The sequence below is a fragment of the Monodelphis domestica genome, chromosome 1, assembly GCF_027887165.1.
Source record: "Monodelphis domestica isolate mMonDom1 chromosome 1, mMonDom1.pri, whole genome shotgun sequence".
Classification (NCBI taxonomy): domain Eukaryota; kingdom Metazoa; phylum Chordata; class Mammalia; order Didelphimorphia; family Didelphidae; genus Monodelphis; species Monodelphis domestica.
The window spans coordinates 79809158-79826074 of record NC_077227.1 but is presented as its reverse complement, the minus strand read 5'-3'; the positions used below and the strand labels follow the sequence as shown (position 1 = coordinate 79826074).

Here is a 16917-nt window from a genome sequence, read left to right as displayed (position 1 = left end):
TGGGAATAACCCTGGTATGAAAAGATGAGGTTCAGGCGAACCAGGGTGGTAATAGTATTAAGAGTAGAAAAGCGGGACATATTTGAGAAATGTTGCAAAGATTAGTTTGACAGGCCTTGACAACACATTGGATGTGAAGAGTTAATACTTAGATTGCAAGCCTAGTGGGACTGGGAAAGATACTCAGTTCAGTTTTGGACATGTTGAGTTAAAATGTCTACAGGACAAAGAGTTTGAAATCTTTAATGTCAGTTTGGAGTTTAAAACTGGAGAGAGATTAGGGTTGGATTAGATTTGAGAATCATCAATTTAGATATGATAATTGGCTACTTGATCAGGATTTATGAGATTAAATAGTATGAATTACTATACTGAGTTAAATAGTATAGAGGAAAAAAGGAGTGTCCCCAGGATAAAACCATATCGAACACCTATGAGTTAGTAAGCATGACTTGAATCAAGATCCAACTAAATAAACTGAAAAAAGTGTCAGGTAGGAATAGAATCCAGAGAGAGTAATGCCCTAAAAACCTGGAGAACAGAGAGTATCAAGAAGAGGGTGATCAATAGTGTAAGACTTCAGAGAGATTGAGAAGGATGAAGACTGAGAAAAGACCATTAGAAATGCCAATAAGAGAGCATTGGTAACTTTGGAGAGAGAAATTTTGATTGATGAAATTTGAAGCTGGATTGTAAAGAGTTAAGGGGGAGGAAGTAGAGGCACTTATCTTAGATTGACTTCTCAAGAAATATAACCACGAAAGGAAAGAGATAAAAGTTACTAGCTAGCAGGAGTAGATGGATCAAATGAAGGTTTGTTTTTTCAGGAATGGGGGAGACATGGAAATATTTGTAGTCAGTGGGGAAGCAACTAATATCCAGAGAGAGAGAGAGAGTGTCAATAATAAATGGGGGATATCTATAGAAGAGGGAAGAAATGGGTTTACTTCTACACCTAGAGCAGTTAGCCTTGACAAAGAGAAGGACCATTTCATCATGTGAGGTGATTGAAAGAGGAGAAAGTAGCAGAAAACATCTGGGTAATATGAGGGAAAAGAATAGGGAGTTCTCTGAATGACCTCAATTTTTTTCAGTGAAATAAGGCAAAATTATTAACTGAGTGGTGGGAGGGGAGGAGCCATGGGAGGTTTTAGAAGATTTAGGAAAAGCCACTGTTAGTGTACTAGTATACATACTAAAGGTGTACTAGTATATGGAGTTAGGGAGATGTAAAAGAATTCCCTAGGCATATAGGATGTGCCATGGATAGAGTGCTGGGCCTGGAGTTAGGAAGACTTATCTTTTTGAATTCACATGTGGACTCAGACACTTGGTAGGTGTATGACTTAGGTCAAGTAACTTAACCTTGTTTGCCACTATTTCCTCATCTATAAAATTAGCTAGAGAAGGAAATGGCAGACCACTTCAGTATCTTTGCCAAGAAAACCCCAGTGGGACCATAAAGAGTTGAACAACAAGATAAAGATTGCCTAGCTTCAAGGACCCAGTTGAGATTTTGTAGCATGAATTTGTTTTGAACTTAGCATAGTTGCATCATTTTTTCCCACCTTCAGTAGCATGGATTTATTGGAAAAACATAGATTGCTCATGGGTAGGATGAGCTAACATAATAAAAATGACAATCTTACCCATATTAATTTACTTATTTAGTGCCATACCCATCAAACTACCAAAAAACATTTTTACTGAATAAGCGTGGATTTATAAGAAAGGGCAAGGGCATATGCAAGTGATCAAAGACTTTGGTTTGGCAAGAAATGATTGATGATATAAGGGAGCAAGGTCCTTGAGGACATTGTAGAGTTAGTCTGATTCACCATGGGATCAAGATAGAAAAAGAGAAGAGTTTAGCCAATGTAGTGAGGGTTGAGAGAATGGAGATCATCATGTGGAAAAAGAACAGGGTTAGATATTTGAAGGCAGGTGGAGTGCTAGTAGATTGTGATCAGATAAAGAAATTTTAGATTTTATGAACATGGGACTGTTGCATTTGTGAGTGATGTGGCAAAATCAAGAGTATGGTCATCTTTGTGTGTGGCTGAGATGGCATTAAGGAGTACATCATGGGAAATGAATAAATTGAGGAACTGGGAGGTTAGTGTGTTTAAAGGAGTATCCATCTGTATCTTGCCCTCATATAAGGGCAGGAGTTGGGAAGGAAAGATTATGAGCCAGATACTCGTTGAGTAGGGAAGTAAGGTGTCCTTGAGTTTTGTAGACAACAGCTACTTGGAGTAAGGAGAAGCCTTGGAAGGTAAATGTAAATTTGCATAATTTAAAGACACTAGATGATGATGAAATGCATTCTGATAGGTTGAAAATAAGTAAATGTCTATTTGGAATCCTAATGCCTTCAGTGAAGAAATGAATGAAAATTCATTTATTAAGCATTTACTATGTTCAAAGGATTATGGCAAGTGCCAAGGATACAAACAGAAAAATAAGACAATCCTTGTTTTTCACATTCTGGTAAGAGTAATGCTGTGAATGAGAGATGAGAAAATACATGAGGATGTCAATAAGTATTGAAGATAACAGCTTCATGTCAAATTTATTATTGTAATTCCCCAGACACTTTTAGGGTTCAGGGTTCTGGACTATCTCCATTGGTTTCTGAGGGGAGATGTTGGTCAAAGTAGTAATGGTGGTTTGACTTGCCTAGCACATGCCACCTCCTCTCTCTCTTATAGGAAATTAAATAAAGATGTAATCTATGCCTTTATTCAAATTATTGATAAATGTTAAACATCATAGGATTTAAGCACATCTCCTTCAGGACTCTATTGGAAATCTCTTTTCCAGTTGACATTCAATAATTAATCATTACTGAATGCTTAGCTGGTATATCATAAAGATTCAGCATAGCTCAATTGAATCAACTCTTTTTTTTCTCTTAAGTGTCCTTAAGGCCTATTCTCAATAATAATAACTTTCATATATCACTTTTATATACTATAGCGCCATGTGCTAAGCACTTTACAATTATCTCTTTCTCTTCTCACAACAACTTTGGGAGGTTTTATGTATTTTATATATGAAGAACTGAGACAGAAATTAAGTGACTTGTCCAGGGCTCACACAGCTTATATAAGTTTGAAATCTAATTTGAACTCAAGTCTTCTTGACACAGACCTAGTACTCTATCCAAAGTACCACTTAGCAAATCTTCCTATGGCTAAAGGAAGAATTCTAGATTCCTGATGGACTGAAATGTCCATTCATCCTGGAGAGTATATGCTATTAACATATCAGGAGGTTTAGAAGGTGAATTTTTTTTTTTTGTAAATAAAAAAAAAATCTTTTTATTCAGATATCAGAACTACAAAGAAATCTCTTTTGTTGTACCATCAGGGGAGAGGCTATTTGAACCAGCCACCTACATATAAAAGCCATCCTTTAAAGTATGAAGAATGGAAGACATTTTTTAAGAGTTGCAAAATGAAACATAAAAAAAAAAACACTGAGATTATATGTACTATCTCATCTCCACAGTCTGACTCTTCAGACTTCATCCTGACAGATTCTCATCCTTCAAGGTGCTGCCATTTCTGGTGTCTTCTCCTATTGGTGAACTCCTAAATGGAATCTCTATTTGAGAAATGCCCAAGCCAGCCTTTGTCACTCCTTTCTCAGAGTCTTTAATAGTCTTCACTTTGGTTTTTCAGTCTCTCTCTGCTGTTTGACTTTTAAGAGTTGTCTTACCCTATTAAAATTTAAGCTCCTTGAGGACAGGAACTGCCTTTCCTCTTTTTTTTTTTTTAAATAACAGAGAAGACCAACACCTCTGGTGTGAGGGCTAGCTGAGCTCCTTTTGAGGTTGGTCGTCCACCTTTAGTGTCTACCTGCCACCCCATCTCTCACCTGTGCCTCCAAGAAGCTGTGGTATTTCAGTGACCACACTCTGGTAAAACACAATCCTACACATCATGGCAAGTGGGCTAAACTAGGTTGAGGGTTAACAAAAAGGCTTCAAACCCTTAGTGGGTTATTGGGGCAGTGTGCCTCAGGCATGTAAAGACTTCCCCCAGCAGAAAGGGGTATATGAGAACATTTTGTTCCAATGGCCACAAAGGTGGAGGAAGCCTGCAAGCTCTGTGGAGTGTTTAGAGGTTGGTTAGACATAGAAGCCAAGTAGGCTTTTTCCATTGCATCCTGAATGAACACTTGTCCTCATGACTTTTGTCTTGTCACTGGGCTTTGATGACTATAAAAGAGAGAGTGAGACTAAGGTGTTGCTCCTACCTCCTTTAATTCTATTACATGTGTCAAAAGGCATTACTTGGTGTCATTTTTCTTGGTCCTCTTTGAATACAAAGGACAACAAACTATTTGTATTTCCTATACTTAGCATAGTGCTTCCCACATAACTACTTAGCAAAGTGCTTAGTAAAATTTTTTCTCACCTTCTTTCCCTGCCCCCTTCCTCCTACTCACCCCCATCCAATGATTACCAAACTTTTGATTTTGAACCTATCAGTTAAAAAAATTTGAGCATGCACCCCTAGTATATTCATACTTATTCATAAATCATATGTATGTACCATTATAGTAATACATTATAAAATTTTCACAAAAATGAAAGGTATGAGCTAGACAAAAATATTTGGAAGATATTTTATTGGTTTATGATTCAAAATCCCTTATTGCTCTCACTGAAATAAATAATATTTGTAAAACACATGACTTAATAAATGCTTATTACCTTCCACATCCCCCATAATAAAAGCAATGTAATTGAATATGCTTAATTTTTTTTGAAATCTCGATTTAAAATTTTGTGATTCAGAGATTTGATCTGGCTCAAATTTCATTAAATTTTGTTACTTGCATTTAATGGCTGTTAAGTGAAATAGATATCTCACAAAGATTCATAGTTGAATGAAAGAAATTTATCATCATTGGCTATGCTTATTAAATCCTGATGCTTTTTTTTTTTAAGTAACACTTGCCTTTTATCCTAGTAACAACTCTTAAGACAGAAGGGCAAGGGTTAGACAAAGAGAATTAAATGACTTGTGCTGGGTCACACAGGATTAGGTGGTGTTCTGTCCGGTTCTGGTTCAGATTTCAAGGAGGAGACACACACGGTAATGCAATACACAAGAGGTACTTTATTCAAGCTATAGCTTGGGCCTCCACAAGAAGTGGAAGACTCCGAGCATTACCTAGGTCTGGCTTATATAGAGGAGCTAGAGGTGGGGGTCGCCAAAAGTGAAGACACATCAATTTTAGTCCCAAATGCTTCCTTTTTTTTTTTTAATTTTTTAAAAATTTTATAATATTTTATTTGATCATTTCCATGCATTATTCATTAAAGACAAAGATCATTTTCTTTTCCTCTCCCCCACCCCCTCCGTAGCCAACACATGATTCTACTGGGTATCACATGTGTTCTTGATTTGAACCCATAGCCATGTTGTTAATATTTGCATTAGAGTGTTCATTTAGAGTCTCTCCTCTGTCATGCCCCCTCAACCTCAGTAGTCAGGCAGTTGCTTTTCCTCGGTGTTTCTACTCCCACAGTTTGTCCTCTGCTTATGAATAGTGTTTTTTCTCCTAGATCCCTGCAGATTTTTCAGGGACATTACACTGCCACTAATGGAGAAGTCCATTACGTTCGATTATACCACAGTGTATTAGTCTCTGTGTACAATGTTCTCCTGGTTCTACTCTTCTCGCTCTGCATCACTTCCTGGAGGTCTTTCCAGTCTCCATGGAATTCCTCTACTTCGTTATTCCTTTTTGCACAATAGTATTCTATCACCAACATATACCACAATTTGTTCAGCCATTCCCCAATTGATGGGCATCCCCTCATTTTCCAATTTTTGGCCACCACAAAGAGCGCAGCTATGAATATTCTTGTACAAGTCTTTTTCTCCATTAACTCTTTGGGGTACAGACCCAGCAGTGCTATGGCTGGATCAAAGGGTAGACATTCTTTTATTGCCCTTTGGGCATAGTTCCAAATTGCCCTCCAGAATGGTTGGATCAGTTGACAACTCCACCAGCAATGAATTAATGTCCCTACTTTGCCACATCCCCTCCAGCATTCATTACTTTCCTTTCCTATCATGTTAGCCAATCTGCTGGGTGTGAGGTGATACCTCAGAGTTGTTTTGATTTGCATCTCTCTGATTATAAGAGATTTAGAACACTTCTTCATGTGCTTATTAATAGTTTTGATTTCTTTATCTGAAAACTGCCTATCCATGTCCCTTGCCCATTTATCAATTGGAGAATGGCTTGTTTTTTTGTACAATTGATTTAGCTCTTTATAAATTTGAGTAATTAAACCTTTGTCAGAGGTTTTTATGAAGATTTTTTCCCAATTTGTTGTTTCCCTTCTGATTTTAGTTACATTGGTTTTGTTTGTACAAAAGCTTTTTAATTTGATGTAGTCGAAATTATTTATTTTACATTTTGTGATTCTTTCTATGTCTTGCTTGGTTTTAAAGTCTTTCCCCTCCCAAAGGTCTGACATGTATACTATTCTGTGTTTACCCAATTAACTTATGGTTTCCTTCTTTATGTTTAAGTCATTCACCCATTTTGAATTTATCTTGGTATAGGGTGTGAGGTGTTGATCTATTCCTAATCTCTCCCACACTGTCTTCCAATTTTCCCAGCAGTTTTTATCGAATAGTGGATTTTTGTCCCAAAAGCTGGGACCTTTGGGTTTATCATATACTGTCTTGCTGAGGGCGTTTGCCCCCAGTCTATTCCACTGATCCTCCTTTCTGTCTCTTAGCCAGTACTGAATTGTTTTGATGACTGCTGCTTTGTAATATAGTTTGAGGTCTGGGACTACAAGGCCCCCTCATTTGTGTTTTTTTTTTTCATGATTTCCCTGGATATCCTTGATCTTTTGTTATTCCAAATGAACTTTGTTATGGTTTTTTCTAAATCAGTAAAGAAATTTTTTGGGAGTTCAATGGGTATGACACTAAATAGATAGATGAGTTTGGGTAGGATGGTCATTTTTATTAGATTGGCTCATCCTATCCATGAGCAATTAATGTTTTTCCAATTGCTCAAGTCTAGTTTTAGTTGTGTGGAGAATGTTTTGTAGTTGTGTTCATATAGTTCCTGTGTTTGTCTTGGGAGAGAGATTCCTAGGTATTTTATTTTGTCTAAGGTGATTTTGAATGGGATTTCTCTTTCTAGTTTTTGCTGCTGAACTGTGTTGGAGATATGTAGAAATGCTGATGACTTATGTGGGTTTATTTTGTATCCTGCAACTTTGCTAAAGTTGTTGATTATTTCAATTAGCTTTTTGGTTGAATCTTTAGGATTCTTTAAGTAGACCATCCTGTCATCTGCAAAGAGTGATAACTTGGTCTCCTCCTTGCCTATTTTAATGCCTTCAATTCCTTTATCTTCTCTAATTGCTACTGCTGGTGTTTCTAGTACAATGTCAAATAGTAGAGGTGATAATGGGCATCCTTGTTTCACTCCTGATCTTATTGGGAATGCATCTAGTTTATCCCCATTGCAGATGATATTAGCTGATGGTTTTAGATATATACTGTTTATTATTTTTAGGAACGACCCTTCTATTCCTATGCTTTCTAGTGTTTTTAATAGGAATGGGTGTTGTATTTTATCAAAGGCTTTTTCTGCGTCTATTGAGATAATCATGTGGTTCTTGTTGGTTTGCTTGTTGATGTGGTCAATTATGTGGATGGTTTTCCTAATATTGAACCAGCTCTGCATCCCTGGTATAAATCCTACTTGGTCATGGTGATGACCCTTCTGATCACTTGCTGGAGTCTTTCTGCTAGTATCCTATTTAAGATTTTTGCATCTATATTCATTAGGGAGATTGGTCTATAGTTTTCTTTCTCTGTTTTTGACCTGCCTGGTTTTGGAATCAGTACCATGTTTGTGTCATAAAAGGAGTTTGGTAGAACTCCCTCTTTGCTTATTATGTCAAATAGTTTATATAGTATTGGGATTAACTGTTCTCTGAATATTTGATAGAATTCACTGGTGAATCCATCAGGCCCTGGGGATTTTTTCTTAGGAAGTTCTTTGATGGCTTGTTGGATTTCATTTTCTGATATGGGATTATTTAAGAATTCTATTTCTTCTGTTAGTCTAGGCAGTTTGTATTTTTGTATATATTCATCCATATCACCTAAATTGGTGTATTTATTGCCATATAATTGGGCAAAGTAATTTTTAATGATTGCCTTAATTTCCTCTTCATCAGAGGTGATGTCCCCCTTTTCATCTTTGATGCTGTTAATTTGCTTTTCTTCCTTCCTTTTTTTAGTTAGATTGACCAGTACTTTGTCTATTTTGTTTGTTTTTTCAAAGTACCAGCTTCTTGTCTTATTTATTAAATCAATAGTTATATCACTTTCGATTTTATTAATTTCTCCCTTAATTTTTAGGATTTCTAGTTTGGTTTTCTGCTGGGGGGTTTTTAATTTGATCGCTTTCGAGTTTTTTTTATTTGCATTTCCAATTCATTGATCTCTGCTCTCCCTAGTTTGTTAGTATATGAACTCAGGGATATGAATTTACCTCTGATTACTGCTTTGGCTGCATCCCAAAAGGTTTGAAAGGATCTCTCGCCATTGTCATTTTCCTCGATGAAATTGTTTCTATGATTTCTTCTCTAACTAAACGATTTTGGAGTATCATATTGTTTAATTTCCAATTAGTTTTTGATTTGGTTTTCCATGTACCATTACTGATCATTATTTTTATTGTCTTGTGATCTGAAAAGGCTGCATTTATTATTTCTGCTTCTCTGCATTTGTATGCCATGTTTCTGTGACCTAATGTATGGTCAATCTTTGTGAATGTGCCATGTGGTGCTGAGAAGGTGTATTCCTTTTTATCCCTATTTATTTTTCTCCATATGTCTATTAATTCTAATTTTTCTAATATTTTATTCACTTCTTTTAACTCTTTCTTATTTATTTTTTGATTTGATTTATCTAAATTTGATAATGGTTGGTTCAAGTCTCCCACTAATATGGTTTTACTGTCTATTACTTCCTTCAATTCTCCTAGTTTCTCCATTAGAAATTTGGGTGCTATATTATTTGGTGCATACATGTTGATTAGTGATATTTCCTCATTATCTAAAGTCCCTTTTAACAAAATATAATTACCTTCCCTATCCCTTTTGATCAGGTCTATTTTTGCTTTGGCTTTATCAGATATCATGATTACCACTCCTGCCTTCTTTCTGTCAGTTGAGGCCCAGAAGGTCTTACTCCATCCTTTAATTCTGACCTTGTGGGTGTCTACTCGCCTCATGTGTGCTTCTTGAAGACAACATATGGTAGGGTTTTGGATTCTAATCCATTCAGCTATTCGCCTACGTTTTATGGGTGAGTTCATCCCATTCACGTTCAAAGTTATGACTGTCACTTGTGGACTCACTGGTATTTTGATATCCTTCCCTAATTCTAACCTTTCTTCTTCAGCTCTACCTTTTAGTCCAGTGATTTACTTTAAATCAGTCCCCCTTGTACTTCTCTTTCTACCCCTCTTCCTTCTTATTCCCTCCCTTATTTTCCCCTGTAGTCTTTTTAAAATTTCCTCCCACCCTCTCCCTCCCTTGTACTGCTTCCCTCCCCACCAGTCTGTTTTTTACCCTTCTACTCCCCTATAGGGTGCAAATCTATTCTCTTCCCCAATGGGTTGGATTGTTCTTCCCTCTTTGGGTCAGTTTCAAAGTATGTAAGAGTTGAGTATTTCCTATCTCCAACCTCTTTATGCTTCCAATGTATCGATGTTCTCCCCCCTCCTGCCATGAGCTTCTTTGTGACATATAAATTTATCCCCATTTGTTTCTTTTCCCATTTCTTTTAGTCATAACCTCTTTTCTTTTTTAGCTTTAGTCATTATATATATATACATACACATGTATATGTATTTATGCATGCCTATATCTATATACCTATTTATGTCTTGTCCTTTCATCCTATACAGTTTGTCACTGTTCTCTCTGAGTGTAGTTCTTCTAGCTGCTCAGGTGATAGCAACAGTTTTTAAGAGTTGCCATTGACCTCTTTTCTTATAGGGATACATATCATTTTAACTTATTGAGTCTCTTAAAAATTTTGTTGTTGTTGTTGTTGTTTTTTCCCCTCTTTTTAAATTACCTTTTGATGATTCTCTTGAGTTCTGTGGTTGGACTTCAAATTTTCTGTTCAGGTCTGGTCTTTTATTTATGAATGCTTGGAACTCTTCTGTTGTGTTAAATGACCATACTTTCCCCTGTAAGAATATAGTCAGTTTTGATGGGTATTTTATTCTTGGCTGTAGACCTAGTTCCCTTGCTTTCCGGAATATCGTATTCCATGCCTTTCGGTCCTTCAGTGTGGATGCAGACAGATCCTGTGTTATCCTCACCGTGTTTCCATGGTATCTGAATGGCTTCTTCTTGGCAGCTTGTAATATCTGTTCTTTCATCTGATTGTTTTTGAATTTGGCTATAACATTTCTTGGTGTTGTCAGTTGGGGATTAAATACAGGGGGTGATCTGTGGATTCTTTCAATCTCCACTTTCCCCTCTTGTTCTAGGATCTTGGGACAGTTTTCCTGGATAATTTACTCTAGTATTATGTTCAGGCTTTTTCTTTTGTCGTGGTCTTCTGGTAGTCCAATTATTCTTATATTGCCTCTTCTTGAAGGATTTTCTAAATCGTCTGTTTTGCGAATGAGATGCTTCACATTTTCCTCAATTTTTTCATTCTTTTTGTTTTGTTTTATAGTGTCCTGCTGCCTTATGAGGTCACTTGATTCTAGTTGTTGTATTCTGGTTCTTAAAGATTGGATTTCATCTCTGGCTTTTTGGTCGTCTTTTTCCTTCTGGTCTGATTTTCTTTGAAGATCGGCTTTCATCCTCTTTACCTCGTCTTTCATCTCCTTTGCCTCATCTTTCATCTCCTTTGCCTCATTTTCCAGCTGGATGATTTTGGCTTTCAGGACATTATTTTCTTGTTTTAGTTCAAATGCCTCTGTTTCTAGATGACTTATCTTAATTTTTCAGTTCTTTTCCCAATTGTCTTCAGCCTCTCTTAGTTGTGTTTTGAGTTCTTCCACAGCCTGTATCCAGTTTGCTGGGATTTCTGGTTTATTGTTTGCTGATCTCTCCCCCTCTGTTCCATTTGCTGAGTAGTAGCTGTCTATTGTAGTTTCTTTCTTCTTTTTCTGTTGTTTGTTCAAATTCACCCCTTCTTTACTCCCCGTATTTGTCTGTGCTCTTGTTCCTCTCATTTTTTTGTTTTTTGGGGACTTCTATCGGTTTCCCCTCTTGAAGCTTTCACAGAAGATCTCTTGGTGTAATCTCTGGGGGAGGGTTGTTGGGGGGTTTGAGCTTTCCTGTCCTCTGGAGGCTTTGGATTGGCTTAAAGTCCAGTAGTCAATGAGGATGGGTGGGGAGCCTGGGCTTCCCTGCAGTTCTGGAGACTTTTGATGGGATTGAGTTCAGCTTAGTTGGGCTGGGTTTACTCTGAGTTTTAAACTTCCTGAACGGCTGGAGCAAATATGGAGGATCTCCAAAGCTCTGGCCAGGCTGCCAGGTCTATGCTCCTTCTAGGCTGCCATCTTGACTCGGCCTCTAGGTTTCTGTTTTTTTTTTTTTAGAAGACCCTGCTTTCTAAGGGGGAAGGTGTGTGGCCTCCCTGGGCTCTGAGGGCTCCTGATGAGATTAGGTTCAGCTGATTCTTTCAGAAGACCCTGCTCTCTAAGGGGGGAGGGGTAGTGGTTTCCCTGGGCTCTGAGGGATCCTGATGGGATTAGGTTCACCTGGTTTGGGCCAAATGAGCCCTGAAGCAAAGAAAACCTCCTTCTTCACAATCTGTGTTGAATGCCTGGAGACTGGCCCAGGTTGTTTTCAAGGTAAGCCCTTCCCGGGCCCTGAAGTTTTTGTTCTTTCAGAAGCTCTGAGGGCTCCTGATGGGATTAGGTTCAGGTGGTGTGGGCCGAATGATCCCCGAGCCAAAAAAAAAGAGAAAAAAAAACAACCTCCTCCTCCACAGTCTGTGTTGGATGCCTGGAGACTGGCCCAGGTTACTTTCAAGGTACGCTCTTTGGAGCAACCTCTTTGCTGGCTCTGAGTTTTCTGTCCTTTCAGTAGCTCTGAGGGCTCCTGATGGGATTGGGTTCAGCTGGTGCCCTAAAGCTGGGACCTCCCTTGAGACTCAGATGGAAGGACCCAGCCAGGGGGCTACAGGTTTCCCCCTTCTCTCTATGTTTCCCTGCCATCTGTGTTGGGCGCCCCGGAGACTGGCTCAGCTTGTTTTCAAGGTGAGTCCTCAGAGCCCTGAGGTTCCCGCTGCTGCCGTGGGCTCAGCACTCTGGGTTGGGGGGAATGGGTCCTGGGACCTTCCTTCTGCCTACCCCTTAGATCCGAGTGATCTAGGGTTCTGGCTTTTGGGGTGCGGTACCTTTTGATCCAGGTCCAAGAGGAGGGTTCCACAGGTCTATCCTGTTGTTCAGCTTGAATTTCGATGTCTTAGGAGCACTCAGTTTGCGATCGGTAAGGAAGGGTTTCCGAGGTCCGAACTTTCGCTGCTTCTACACCGCCATCTTGACCGGAAGTCCCAGATGCTTCCTTTTAACATATAGTCTGGCCCATGACCTAGGTCAGGTCAATGAACATATGGTCTTGAGATAGCATATCCTTATGGTAGTACATAAATAAGGATGTCAGTTTTAGTTCTTGGGACAAGGGGCCCATTAGGGTATCATCTGGAGGGCAAGTTCCCATAATAACATTATGTTCTTCATTCCCCACTTCTTTTAGGACAATGATGAATCCTACTCATGGGGACAGTGTCTTCATAGGGGCATGGATGTCATTTAGGGGAAGGTATTGCTGCCTTACGACCATGAATTGGACTGTGTTAATGCACTACTTTACAAAGCCACAAGTCTATTGATAATACAAGGGCCAGAGGTCAGCAAGATGACGAGGATGAAGAGGGGGCCCAATAATTTGGAATTGAGGGTTGTCAGTCATGGGGGTTTGTGAAAGAGTTGCTCATACTAGGATTTCTGGGCCTCGTGTTCGTTTTTCCTGATGGTCAGGCCTTCTCGTAGTTTTATCATGGAATCCCTAACTAGACCTGGGTGGTCTGCATAAAAACATCATTCTTCTCCTGGAGCAGCACAGAGTCCACCCTCCTGGAGGAATAGAAGATCTAGCCCTCTCTGATAAAGACCCTCGCTGTTATAGAGTAAGACCTTAGGAAAAACAGTGGTTGGAGCCTAAGGAACCTTTACTTACACATGGGGTCAAATCTGAGGTCACACACAACCATTGAGTACCTTTAAATGGGAATAGTTTGCCCAAGTTTCTGGGGGTACCATGCCCATGTCATCTCCCCCCTCTCCAAATATCCAAGGGAAAAGGGGCAATGGTCTTAGTCTTCTGTAGCTTCTTCGGAGCTGAGAATGGTTGTAGAGCTGTCCCTGCCTATTGTCAGGAGAGAGGTATTGACCGTAGGCAATGTCTAGGGCTTCAGGCTGGAATAGTTGCCGAAGTTACGGTGGCATCTGGGTAACTCCCAAGAGTGCTTGTACCCTAGAAGCAACTAGAGAAGTGACAAGGTTACAAATGCAAGGCCCCCATATCCCACAGGGGAGTAGCCAAAACTTGAACAGGGAGGGAAAGGCTGTGGACATTGGGTCTTTAGTGAATGCCTGGGTCTTGTAGGTGGGATCTGCTTGGAGATCTGAAGGATGTCCCACAACTGCTTCCCCTGATTGGCAGACAGGTCACAAGGGGGAGAGTCAGCCCCTAAGATAGAAGTGTAGAAACCAGGACTGGGGCAAACACTAGAACGCCAGATAGAAACAGAGAAAATTAGTACAATAGTAATTAATATTACACATTTGCATTTGGGTATCTTAGCCAATAGATTTTATCTTTAGAAATCATCTTCTGACAGGAATAGATCCCTTTAGGAAATCTGATTCCTGAGTTGTTTGCAGAGTTGGTACGTGATGTTTCTGTTAAAGAATAACCTTTTGCAAGGTACATATTAACTATAAACATCTATAAACAATTGAGTAACAATATTTTACAGATGTGTTCCTTTACCCCAGATTCTGGGGGAAATTCAAGAAAGCTTTGAGCTATATTTCCAAGTTCAAGATCCAAACTTCAACTGTGGTAAATTAAGGCTACAAATACAAGACATCTATTAATAAACTTCACCTACTTTTCAAAGTATGTTCCTTAACAATTTAAGAATTTTCAATTATTAACCTAATAGGTTGTTTGGGGAAATGGAAACTTTAATTTGACAATTTGCATTATGTGTTGATTATGGGAATTGGTCACAAAGGATAAAGCAGACAGGGAAAACATTTCCTCATGTCCCAAGGAATACATTGTGAGGTCTTCATGTACAGGCCAAAGCAAAGGTATCACTGGCTCATGCCATCATTGTAGCACTCAAGGATTAGCATCCTAGATGGTCAGAAAAGGTTCATTCCCAGGTGAGCCCAGAATATGCCTCTATAACCATCCCAGGACATTCTCTGTCCTTTGTGTACTTTGTCACCATTAGATCCCAGAAGCCTTCTTTTTCCTTAAAAGACAAGTATCCCCATTTCAGCTGAGAGAAATTCTGCTTATCTTCAGTCCAGAATTTCCATATACCTCAAATAAGCCTTTCATATCCCTACAAGACTGATCACTCACTTATTCTTATGTATTTTGGCAATAATTTACATATCACACTTTAGTCACAAAACTTGAAATAAAGAATATGAGTGCTGAATTGAGTAGCTCCATAGTAATATAAATCAGAGCTGTTTCATCTCTTGGACCTAGGCCATCTGAAAGACTAAGACAAGACCATACAGGAATCACTTCAGGGTAACTGTCCAGAGAAATTAAAGAATCATATGTGATTTTCTAACTAATTCTAGAAATTATCCCTAGGTCAGGGATCCAATTATAAGAGTAGAACATCTTATCTGTTCTTTTTTACCTCCCTTCCCTGTGTGACTCCTTTGCCTCTCTCTCTGTCTGTCTCTGTCTGTCTGCCTGTCTGTCTCTGTCTCTGTCTCTGTCTCAAAACCCTTTGCTTAAAAAGCAGAGCATGACTTCCATTCTTTCTTCACAAATCTACATATTCATGCTTTATGGACTTTAGGTCAAAATCCCTTTCTTCTGAATTCAAATCCAACATACCTTAACCTTCCCACCTTCTCTGACTTGCCTAAGTCAAAGAAACATTCTATTGGTATCTCTTCAATTGCTAATCAGTAACCCAAAATAATTCTGATTTAAAGGATTACATCATTGAACCACTGCATCTTTAGCATAGTGCTCATCAGTTATAAATTTCTGATCATTTTAGCAGCAAGTCACAGAACAATCATAAAATTCTGAGCAAGCATTTTTCACATATATGCCATTTTAACATCCTACCCACTCCTTGGCTACTGTTTGCAACATATATATCTTTCTACAGATCAAAAATGTAATCAAAATATCAACCAACATATTCCCAAAATTCATGAGAGGTAACATCAATTACATATCACTCAACTAATTTTATCATTCTGGACATGGAATGTTTGTATTAAGATCTCATAGCCTCAAATAGGCTTCTTGGTCAGACAGGACTGGCAAGGTTTGCTTGCTTGAACATCTTAAAACCTCTGAAATATACAATTAAAATATACTAATCTTTAAGTTCTATCACAAAGTGGTTGTTAACTCTGTGAGGTCCCTATTTCAGTCCCTAAATATCAGTGTGGAAAAATTATAAACACTTCTTTCTCTTTCCTGTGTGCAAGGAAGGGATAAATAGCTTGTGAGCAATTTATCCTAAGGCTGCTTGCTTTAGATTTTATTACTTAGCAACCTTGTCCCATCTTTCTTTAACAAGTGAGCTTAGTCTAATTTAAAAGTTTGAATGTATCAAACCCCCTTCATAATAATTTACTCTCAGTGGATTTTAGTTTGAACTCCATAACTCCCAAATAACTTTGATTAAGTCCTTTAGCAATCTTTCAGTGTGTAACCAAACTGAAGTTCAAACATTTACCTGTACTCCTCTTAAACCTCTTGTCTAAAGTAGAATAGAACCTCCAGTTTAGTTTTCTTTTAGCTCAGAACATTGCCACATACCTGTTCACACTAGAATTCATAGCATCAATTAGTATCTCTATCCATTACTCTTATTTCTTCTGGCTCCTCCTCCTTATCTTTACCATGTAAGTAGAGGAAAGGTACTGTACTGAATTGTATTTAATCCTCATGACAAGCCCTTCTTGATTTCAGGGCTGGCCAAATTTGTCTTATTAAGGACATATAATTTGCATATCATATACCCATAACCTATTTAGGTGGAAAACTTAATTCTCTCTATTGTACAAATGCACAAATATTTTGTATTCACTCCATTACTTTCCAGGAATTTGTATCTGAATATATGTTCATCTCTAGATCTCAAATTACTTCCTATACATTGTACACATTAAAAAAAAAAACAATCCATATAACCTTAAGACAACACCATTTAGAAATTACTTCTTTTGGAAAATACCAAATTCTTAGTACTTGTATTATTAAATCACACCCACAGATTAACCACTTTAAAAACTTCTTGTGTGGCATGTGATTTCTTGTTGCTAGTTCTGTTAGCACATACATTAAAATAACATCTGATTTGAAAAATCCCAAGTTTAAATTCTAGAATAACTTCTTCTCAATAACATAACAACTTTTTCTGGATGACTTTTATATCTATAAAATAGCCAGTACAATTTCTGTCCTTATAGAATAAAACATTCCCTCTCTGTGTCAGACTGGTTATCAGTCACATTTAGATAATTCTCAAATTCACTGAAACCATTATGCATTGCAAGATCTAACAAAAGAAACTTCTAACCATGAGTTTTGTT

The 16917-nt window shown here is 38.2% G+C and overlaps 1 protein-coding gene across 4 annotated transcripts in view; it reads left to right on the top strand.

Moving 5' to 3' along the window:
• ZNF518A (zinc finger protein 518A) overlaps window positions 1-16917 on the top strand; it is a 62837-nt gene that overhangs the window by 21854 nt on the left and 24066 nt on the right. Inside the window, exon 1 of one of the 4 annotated variants that reach the window (XM_056801740.1) lies at window positions 9988-11889. The exons of the other annotated variants lie outside the window; for them this stretch is intronic. The gene's annotated coding sequence lies outside the window, so the exon portion shown is untranslated. Of the gene's footprint in view, window positions 1-9987; window positions 11890-16917 lie in introns of those variants that run through there. 4 annotated transcript variants of the gene reach the window in all.